General features: G+C 38.8%; 1 pseudogene; it reads right to left on the reverse strand.

Moving 5' to 3' along the window:
• Positions 1-8,665: 8,665 nt before the first annotated feature.
• LOC148018742 (purple acid phosphatase 18-like) lies at positions 8,666-10,465 on the reverse strand (annotated as a pseudogene).
• Between the last annotated feature and the right edge of the window lie 1,027 nt (positions 10,466-11,492).

Here is an 11,492-nt window from a genome sequence, read left to right on the forward strand (position 1 = left end):
ATTCTGTGCATGGATTTTTCAAAATTTGTTTGATATATACACCATCGGTAGATTGGTGTGTATATGAGATTTTGAGGTTTTATATATAGCTTTTGGATTATGGTCACAAAGATTATTCATGTTTTAATCCATATATTGAGCCATAGTCTCCTTTTCTGTTGGTCTATCATCCTAAGTGTGTGTATGTGCCTTTCTCTTGGGCATATCTGTTGGTTGTATTGCATATTGATTGCTCTACTAAGCCATATGAGATGAAGTCACTCATTTTTACCTCTATCTACCTCCATTAAATCTTTCAAATTCTAGATTCTCTTTCTTTCATCTCCTTCCAACTCTCAATCTTCCTACACCCTTTTGTCTTATACACCTTGGGATAGATCATTAACCATACACACCTTGACATTGATGAACCAACGTGAAGGTCAATAGAAGAAGTGCAATCATAGGAGATCCATCAAGTTTTAAATTAGATAGTCCATAAAATGCAAGTTCTTGAGAAGCTTGATGTTGTAGCTCTTGTGAGTGCTTTGCAAGCAGTGAAACATGAGATGAAGTAATTTAATGGGTAGAATATATTAACATATATATGGGTGTATGCAAAGAATATGCATTTGCATAGGGTTCCATAGCATACATGGAGCTAGTATTTTTTTAATCTTAATGTGCACACATAGCAAGAATAATTGGCAAAACTATATAGAAGAGATAGAAATTGAGATGTCTTTAAAAAGGCTCTTAGAGAGGAGTTTTTCCTCGAATACATAGCACTAGTTATGGGGAAAATTTTTAGAGATTGGGCAGAAATATCTAACAAAGATCTTGCAACTACAATCTTGTTGCATTAATTTGAAAGCTGATATGCATAATTGGATGTGGATGACAAGTAGTCCTTGGAAAGCTTGCAAGTTGAGTTATTCTTAAAAGCTACAGATTTTGATGTTGCAAGAGGAATTGATTGACCATTTGTTGAAGATGAGACATCATAAAGAGTGTTGAAAACTAATTTGAGATATGTTTCACATGTTGTAAATATGATTGTGAAGGACCAAATGATGAAATTCAAGTTGGAAATAGGGTCTATGCTTGCAATTTCTATGAAAGCACCCAAAAATTGTAACAAAACTATCTATTTCTATAGCTAAACATCATGTTACACCTGTTGGTTCAACTCTAGAAGGGGATGCTTTGGATGAGATAGTGAAGTGCTTGCATGATCTTCACTTCACTTTTAGAGACCTTTACTTAAAGGTTGTAAAATTAAGTAAAGTGAAAGAGAAGGGATGGGCAATATTCCAAAGGCTTGTCAAAGAAGGGTTCAAGAAAAGGTGCATATATTGTAATATCCTACAACATGAAAAGTGTGATTGTAGGGCTTACCTTGATGTGGAGGCAAAGAAGTTGGCATTTTGAAAAGATCATAAGGTTCATGCAAGTAAATTATGATTGCCACTTGAGTCAAACTTTGATAGAGGTTCTATGCATAAGTGATTGGAAAAATTGGCATCAATGAAACATAAGAGTTGGAAAATGAAGAATCTTATAGTTCTATGAATGCATGTAAAGCGAGTGTAGCTAAAAATGACATGATGAATAACACTACAGAAAGAGGAGTGACATAAAAGCAATCTCATGAGGATGAAAAATTTTGCTTCATTCTTAAGAGTTATTATTCTTGCTCACATTATGCGAGAACTATAACAAAATCTATTGTGATGGTATGGTATACAAATTGGATGCCGTATGCATACGTAGCGAGCGTCGAAAGGTTTCCTAGAAGAGAGAACTCTACTTTAAGCTCAAAATCCAACAGAATAGACTTGCATGACTTGAAGCAAAAAGACCAATTGGGTACAATCTGCCCCCATGCCTTGTGTGAGCGCTCCACAAAGCATGTATTTAATATTTTATTCATCTCCAAGCTAAAAAATAGCCAAAATTTACAATTAGCATGCTTTAGCTTTTGTGTTTGCTTTTCTCCAAATAAAGAATAAAGGGATTGGGCATCCCAAGAGTCAGGTTGTGCCCAAATACAATGACCAATAATGAATATTTAAATCATATACCCATGTGCGTACAAAATAATAAATATATGTCAAGAGCTTTAATAAATAATCACGTCAAAATAAATATTGGCGCCACGCCTCTAAGACGTGTGCCCATCAAAAATGATAATTTCTTCTAAATAACTTGAATACAATCTATCGCCCAGTGCTTCCTAGCGCCACCACCGTCTGCTCTACACATTAATTGAAGCATTTACAATTGTTAGAAAATAATAAAATTAAATCGACAAAAGTGAATACCTAGCAGTCTTCAACTACAAAATAAATAAATAGGTTGGAACTCAGTCCTCCTAACCTTAATTTAATACAAGTGCGCACTCTAAACTAATAAATGCCCATTAATTTAAATATCTATTTTGTAGAATCACACGCTATCGAATCACCCACTTGCACATTAAATTAACGCAATGCGCGAAAAGGGCAGGTGTCCCGATAAACATTTCGCACAAGGAATCCACATTGCGTATGAGCTCTGGCAAAAAAATATAATTTTACGGAATCCACCACAAAACCTCATAGAATCCACGGTGGAATTAGCCAAGAGTGGAATATGTCTCTTGGCATCATACCTTGAGGTGGGATAGCAATTGTCCTAAATTTCACCAAATATCTAGAATATCTAGACCACAACAAAATGGCATGAGAGCTGCACATCCAGAAATGCCTCCTTGCTTATGAAGTTTACACTCAGCGTATAAGTGGTATGATGCATAATCCACAACCTCCAAATTTGAAAAAAGAAAGAGAGTTTTCCTAAAAGATGGACTCGATCCACCAAGCTCAAGTGTGGAGACAAAAAGATGTCAATGTAGTCTCTAGCAATTTCAAGATACACTTGCGTTCCGAACATACCCCGCTCTATTCTATGTACTCCATTATTTCCTAGTTTTCCTAAATACCATTGCACTTGCCTACCACATATTCTTTGAGCTCCTACCTAGTTTTGACGATCATCTCCCCTAATGTCTCCCTCTCTTAGCATATGCTTATCAACAGAGAAAGCATCATACATGATGACAACATGATTTAGGCTGATCCGAACATCACCAATAGCCAATTGATGCTTAGGCTTGTCAAGAACATTGAATAACTTTTTCCCATTGTGTACAAAGTCTTGGTCATGAAGCCCATAAACTTCATTTTTTGAAAATTTTGCTTAGAGTGGCCATCCATCCCACTTGAGTTTAAATCTATTGCCAAACTTGTCTATATAATCTAAAAGCATCAACTTTCGTCACTGACTTTCACTGTGGATGCATGTCCAATGATTGGGCCAACTGTGGGCCCTAGCTTCTCATCCCATAAACTTAAAATTACTGCTCATTGCTTGTGAAAAAAACTTGCATCAAACCGATTGCAAGTCAAATGAAGAACTAGGACCAAGCGAGGGAGAGCATCATGCAAAGGGTTTGCAAGGAAAACTCTTGTATGCCCACCAATAACACAGTTTTGAAATGCAGCAACAATCTTCTCATACCCTTCTTGTCCTTCTCCCACTTTGATCATGCGTGCTATCAAGCACTCGTGATTGTCTGATTTATATCCTTCAAACCCCACAAGCGTATCATCCTTTGGGTTCCACCTGCAAGCATCAGTGAAAAAAGCACAAACTCTTTTACAATGCTTTCTTAATTCAAACAAGGTATGAATCCATTTTTATTGGAAAGACCATGATATTGTTACTTGACCCGAATCTTTATGGCAGTTTTGTCTTCCACTAAAATGAAAGGAACCTTCGACATGATGCCATGCTTCTCTCTCTCCTCTTGATAGAATTAAGCAAAATCGCATAAAAGATGTACTGGCATATGCCTCGTACAAATTGAGTGGCATGTCTTTGCCCTCTCTTTGTTGTTGATAAAGAGGGTCCATTAAGGTTGGAACTTAGGAAATCATGTAGCCTTGGGCCCCCCCACATCCTTGCAACTTCAAATATCGCCTTTGTGCTTTCACTATATCTTCATCCCGCAGTTGACCTAATCATGTTTGTGGAAACGTCTTGTAGAAAGTCCCACAATGCAGTTTTACCACCAAACTTGCCCAACCTATGGGCTTCAATTCTGTTGTTGTAGGACCTTTTTACATCCTTGTGATTAAGAGACTCTATGTTGGTTTCTCTTAAAGTTTGGATTCTCACAAAAAGAATGGGAACTTGAGATTTTTTCCACCATAGATGCATGCTAAGTTCCCTTACTTGCTTATTAGCAGAAATAGATGCCATTATAAGCTCATTCTTTGTGAGATAATCTAGTCTTCTTCCACACCCAGTCCCACTATATCCTCTTTTGGTCTTAACCTTCTCATATGTATACAATCTCATTCTAAATTCAGACGACTTAACTATCCCTTTGCAGTGGTGCCATGTGAATCCTTCAAATGGATGCCTATCCTATGAAATGCATAGGAAGTTAATGTGACGAAAGCATTCATTCACATGAAAGTTTGTGCCTCTATCTTGTAAGGTAACCTCGGTGTGTGGCTCAGCAAACCAATTATTTCCATCACATTGAGCATCTAAGAAGGGCTTTATCTTAATATAGTTATTGTTTACCTTAACTTCATGGCTCCAGAGACCCCAACAAAGCAAGTTCAAATTTACTAGCCAATTGCTAATCTATGTATCATGACTAGAAGAGGGGGTGAAAGCACTCATACTTGTATCTCCTATTTTCCTTGAGACTAAGAAGTTTGTGAGAGATCTTTACTTTGGATCATGCTCTGTATTTTTTGAGGATGCCCTCGCAAGCCTGTGAGTATTGCATTTCAACCTTCCTCGCTCTTCATTAGTGACTTTATGATAGAATTTGACTTTGTGTGCTCGTTGAGGATTGTATAGAGATTTGGCCTTGAGGGACATAATCGCAGCCATGAATCATCAATCTTACATCTCACCTTCATGCAATTTTTTTCTTTAAAATCGTGTAACGTAGCTTCAATAAACTCTAAATCCCAATCTACAAAAATTTTAACATGAAAGGGTTGAGTAAGAATCAATTCAAAAAGATCATAAAACTTTGAACATAAAAAGATATAGGAGACAAAAGAAAGGTATAGTACCTTCATTTGATGCCATATAAGAATGCAACTTCTCTATTGCTTCTTCTATTTGTGTCTTGTCATCCTTTGCGGACTAAGGTACTGCTTTGGGCATATTTTCTTTTTTCAATCCTCGAGCAACCATATACTTGAGCTCATGCTTCTTACTCTCCAAGACATGGAACCTAGACATGAAGTTAGAGACGCAATTGTAAGCTGTTATCTTTCCTTCGATCGAACCTTTACCCTAAAGCTCATTACATTCATGACACCAAATTTGCACACAAGGATCCCCATCAAAGTCTTTGGAATGCAGCTCAAACCTATCATCCCTTGGTATTGAAATTTCTTTGAGCTTTGATCTAACTCTCTCACATTCTCGTTGCCAAACTTCAAGAATATATGGGCTCAATAGTTCACGACTCAGCTTTGTAGTCATATTTGGTTCAGCCTCACAATCTAGATCAGCAACCGATTGAGAGCAATGTCTTTTTTTTGGAGGGGGAGGGAGAGATTCCTCTACATTGCATAAGATTCATTTGATGAAAACTAGGAGCTGATCATTGATTTTCCATCGTCCCTCTTGTTGCTTGGTCAATGCATACCCTTCTTCATCAAGAAACCCAAAAGGCGCCAAGAGAAGCTCATCCCCTTCAATATGTTCTCGAACATGAGAGAATGTGGGTTGGACTATGTCTCTTCTGACTCTAAGAAGGCCTATTTCCTCCTTGCTCTCACCATTGACCACTTGAATCCTAAAAGAGGATGCCATGGTGCCAAGACTCCTATGCAAAAAAAATCGCAAAATAAACTCGTACAATCTACTTGCATAGAAACAAAATATCCATAATTAATATGCGAGAGACAAAGAGAGAGAGACTTACCAGGTTTTTTTGTTAGTCAATTCTTGGACAAGGTACTATACTTGTCAAGGCAAGGGTAGTGCAGGGCAACTCTCGTCGTGATGCTTTTCAATGTTAACTATATATAACACAATAGTGTACATCACACAAATGTGTATATATAAATTCACACCTACCTACCTGCAAATACATATGCGCATTGTAGCAATAACTTAGAGAACGAATGCAAAATTACAGTAACATTCCATGATTGTATGAGATTGCCAACAAACTAATTGTTTAGTTTGAGAAGCGGTTTGTAGACATATTTCAGCCCAATGATAAATGAAGGCGGGTTACAATGTGATATTATTACAATTTGACGGCACCTTTGCAGTTTTTAACAAGTGTTGTATCGATGCTTTCGTGCAAATTTTAGGTGTTATTGTTGTAACATTTGGATTTTTTGCAGAGTCTGTTGCAGTATGCACACCAATTGTTGTAGAGTATCTCCTGAAGAATCTCCCATCTTGGAGTTCTCTTACACCGACCTTCACGTCGGGTTCACCAATGTCGCAGCGTGTAGGGTTGAAGGTCACCTCAAGGGTTTGGCAATAGAAGAATGTATGGGGTTTCAAGATCCTAGACTCCAGAGATGGTAGAGATAAGAGAAGGGTTGAAGGTTTCAAGCCAAGTTTTTGAAGATAAGAGACAGCAGGGTGAAGGTAGATCTAGGGAGAGCAGTAGACGAAAGATAAGGGATTTGAAGAGATTAAAGATGTAGAAGAATACTCCGAAAAAGAATTAGAAAATATAGAAGAATACTAACAAAGATGAAGCCTGTAAGTTTTTTTCCGTTATATTATGAGAAAATATAACTCCAATAGAGAAAAACGTGTACAAAATAATACATTCCTCTATGATGCTGAGATCGCCAATCTGATGCTTCCATTGGCTCTGAAAGGAGGGTTACGTACCAGGACACCTGGCCAAAATTATGCCAAATCACTCCTTCTTCATCTCTGACTTTGGAGTATTGTTCACTGCTTGAAAACAATGATCGCATAATTTTGCTAATCTCTCTTTTTATATAAATTCCTCTCAAATTGGCTGAAAGCTACATACTTTCTTTTACATGTCATCCTAATCTAGAAGTTTTCTATAGTTTGATGGATTTTTACAAGAGATAATATCTAGAATATCAAAAATTGACTAAAAACTTGTCCAAAAAAATCTAATATTTTGAATCATGGACACTAACACTATTGCCTAAAGTGGCATTGGCTCTCTAAATCTAAAAGGAAGCCACACTCTAGATTTTTTTTTACACGGTGTGCGTGTAGCAGCACGGCATCGTCCAGGCAAGCAAAGCAAAGTGGAACACGACAAACCTTCCAAGATGATGCCCATGTCTCCAACTAAGAGCTCCATTAATGATGTTGCAACATTTCTTGTTGCGCTTTTGGAAAGAGAGACAAAGTGCTCCAGTCGCAACTACTATAGAGCTAGGAGTAGTGGCTGCAAAAGGTTGTAGCATAGGAGCAATCACCTTTGCTAAAGTTGGTTGCCATTTTTGTGGCAGTAGTAATGAGTATAGACGAGGTCTTTATGATGATACATCAACTTATCAAGAACCTCCATATGCTTTATATTTGTTACTTTACCTTGAAGCTTCTCCATTTGTCTAGAAGAGGTTAGATAAGCTAGAAGAGAAGATCACTCTGTTGAATAAAGCACAATAGCTATATGCTCCCAAAGAAGCTTTCATAGATGCATCTTTGGAAATGATAAGGTCATTGGAGATGGAACTTTTAGAAACACGAAAGGCATTGTGAGCTCGATCTCCTAGAGAACCAAACTTAGCTACATCACTATCTTGAAGAGTTCAAGGAGTTGAAATGGAAGAGAAAAACGAACTGTTTGGTGAAGCCATCACAAATAAAAAATCAATGTTGTGACTTGGTATGGAGGTCACACCACAACAGAAAAAAAGCATAGATGCGCATGTTAGACAGCAAAGTCGGGCACATCTATCATTGCATCTATATGCGCATAAAAGAGCGTATAAATAGATGCGAATTTTGCATCTATATATCCGCGCAAATAGACACGAATATAGACATGTTTTCAGACGCGTAATTATTAAACCACCTGGAATTGGAATTAATATAATAAAAAAACTAGAGTTAATAATTATTTTTGCATTGCTCTCTAATGAATGGCAGTTCCTCCAGTTGACAAGCCTGATATAAGTAATTAGCGGCAAGTGACACAAACCTTATTATACAATTAGTAGCGAGCATTGCATGTAACTCGTAATTTCTCTACTTGAAGATGATTAAAAATACTTCCTTTTTATCATGGAAAATTCAATTTAGCTTTAAACTTGACTATTGATTCTTGAGTATGCACATGTGCGTTGTCAAAGAGATCGTGCGAGAGCTGCAGAACACGGGGTTCAAGGCACAGCAATGGAAGAGACTAACAAGAAGAACTCAAATTTTTTATGTCAAAGTTCACTATATTTCTTGTCAAGTGAGTTACAAGAAATTCATGTTCAGGATAATCCGAAGTATCTCATAAATTGTTTACTTTCAGGTGTATGATGACAGTTGCAGTAGGAAGGGAAACACTCTTCACATCAACATGTTCATTTCGTAACTTGGCAGTTACTAGTTCAGCAGAGAATTTCAGAAACTCCAAAAGAACATCTCTATAATGAGGTCAAGTCCATCGAGCATGAGAAGAATTTACCACTTTCAAAATGCCATGACCAAAACCTGCTTCACGGTATTCAGACCAGTTTGGCTATGGATCCAGAAACCTGTTAGCCAATCCCTCTCATTTCCCTCCATCACCTATGGTTATGTGGATGATGCCACAAGGATCAAAGTGATGCTGAAAAACTCGAGTCATGGGTTCATAAGCATGAACATGGCTGCAAAGATCATATCAACTTTTGCTTCTTTAAGGATGAACTCCATGGATTTCATCATTTTGTCACTATCACCCTGATATTTGAAATTGCTGTTGTACCATGGTGCATGAATGACAGCAAGGAGCCAAGGGTTTCTGACTCTATCCACTTTGGCCAAATCAGCCTGCAGCCACTTATACTGAATAGAGTCCCTACTGAAGTCAGTGTATGATCCTAGTATCAAAGCATGCACACCAGAAACCTCAAAAAAACAATAAAGGTTGGAGTCTGATCCGCTCTCTTTGTAGGGCCTTTTTCATCTTGTATTATAAGATCTGAATGGTTCAATAACCAGCGGAATTTCCTCCATTTCATGATTCCCTTCAGTGATCATCCATGGCCGTGAACTAGCCAAGGGCTCAACAAGTTTTCCAAACGAGTCTCAGCGGCTTGAATATAGTCAGCATAGGAAAGATCTCCTGGGAGTATAGAAACATCATAATCTGAGCTCGCAACTTGACTCAAGGTTGAGGAAGTCCAATCTGTCTGCTCCGAAAGATCTCCTGGAGTACTAAAGCCCAATTGTAAAGGGCATCATAATCTTGAGGATTCCTCTGTACTATGTTAGCACACCTTTTTGCAACAAACGCTTGAATTCACTGTCGAGAGTGTTCTTCATCTCCAAATGCAAAAGGTAGTGGAGGTGGAGGAGGAAGGATCAACGAGATTAGTCTTGCTGTGGTTCGCTTCAAAGTTGGTCTCTGCAACGATGTTTCTGTCTTCTTCAAGACATCAAATCCAACTTTTTCTGCCTCAATCTTACGACGATCAAGCTGAATCTCATGGAATTAAGCTGCAAGCTGTCGTTCGTCAAGTGTCAAAGTGGTGGATACATAAGCTCTGATGCTGGCGGTTTCATCCAGCCAATAATCACTTCTTTGGGATTCACCCGCTAACGTTAGATGGACCTGGCTGGGGAGGATGCTATTGTGAGCTTCATAGACGAAAGGATTAGAACGAAAGGAGGGTCGGCTCCTTTCCCGCAGAGAGTGTCCGAAAGAGACAAGCGAGTAGAGTTTGCCAGTCGTCAGCAAGATTCACCATGGCTCCTTCCTTCGGAGTTGTACTCTGCAATTCAGAGTAAAAAAAAACGTAGAAATGCGATACTTTGTTTTGCTCCTTGATTAGCAGCTTTCCATGGAGAGCTTCTTCAGCGTTATTGACATATTTTTCCCAGTTTGTAGCTCTCAATCCATGGAAGATCAGTAATTTGAGGGAAGGCAAGCCTGATGGCACAGTGGCCAAACAGAAAGCTGCTGTCCTTCTTCTTTGTTATTGCCTCTGCCTTATCTTTTCTCGTCTCATCCCAGAATCCGCAAAGTTCGACGTAATTGTTTTGGTTGCAATCGTAGGCTCTTTGCCAGATCATCCTCTTTAACCCATTCGCGCCTGGTCAACGCATCAAGAACAACAACAGCAATTCCTCGACTGTCCGACTTGTCAGTCTTCGGCTTGTTGGCGCCCTTGGCATTCACATCATCGTCATAAAATGCTCTTGCCACTAGTTTCACCAATCGTGCAAACTGTTTCGTATCGACCTTCTCCATTTAGCCGACGACAGTTGGAGGCGGCTAATCTGCTGTTATTACCCCTTGCTGGCTTGTGAGACAGGAAATGCAGGGGGCACTATTATGGCGGCAATCTCCCGGATCATGTCGCATGTTCCTGCTCTTACTATCTTCAATCAATTGCCCTCAGACATGAGCTTTAAACAGTGCTTTTGCAACCACCTTATAGAGTCCACTGTAGGTCAATAGAGCATGATTCGAAGAAAGAACACCTTCATCGAATCTCTCAACCATCTGCATGAACATGACCGCCTCTGAAATAGAGAAGAGTGTATTCAAAAACTCCCATCGGCTCTCTCATACAAAGGACTGTCGTGCAAGTATCATCAGGAAACTCAGGTATGGTATTTGCAAGTGGTAATATATGATACTTCAGTAGCGTGAAAAAAATCATAAAACATCTTAAAAAAGCATAAATGTTTTTAATTATAGTGCCAAAAAGAATCAACGAAGCGTATGTACAAGGTACTTGAACAACTCGGTTACACTCGCATCGCTCCACTTGTATTTTGCTTGCACACTTAGGAGTGCAAGCAGTGTCTTCAGGCGAAATACTCGGCACCCATCATATAATAGTGAGATACACTTAGGAGTGCAAGCAGTGTCTTCAGGCGAGATACACTTAGGAGTGCATGCAGTGTCTTTAAGCGAGATACTCGGCACCCATCATATAATGGTATGGATGCTTCCTCTCTAAGCAGATCAGAAGTCTCGACATCCATGGGCATCAACGCATCGATCATTGCCTCTATCTTAGGCTCCAAGATTGTAAATAAGTCTGGAAGGCTACTTGTCTCCTCTGGTATTGACAGTATAGATTGGATAGTACCTTCCAAGTGATGGATTGGCTTAGGTACTCCATCCATCACACGCCCATAAACTCTTCTAACTAGCCACAAAGGGTGCACTCCTCCTTGGGATGAGACATCACCTCCCTGGATAGAAAAGTTACTAGCCATACCTAATATTTTTGTATATGGTATTCAATTAGCTTGCAAATACAATG

The sequence above is a fragment of the Lygodium microphyllum genome, chromosome 20, assembly GCF_053477565.2.
Source record: "Lygodium microphyllum isolate KBCC chromosome 20, Lygodium_microphyllum_v1.1.10, whole genome shotgun sequence".
NCBI lineage: Eukaryota > Viridiplantae > Streptophyta > Polypodiopsida > Schizaeales > Lygodiaceae > Lygodium > Lygodium microphyllum.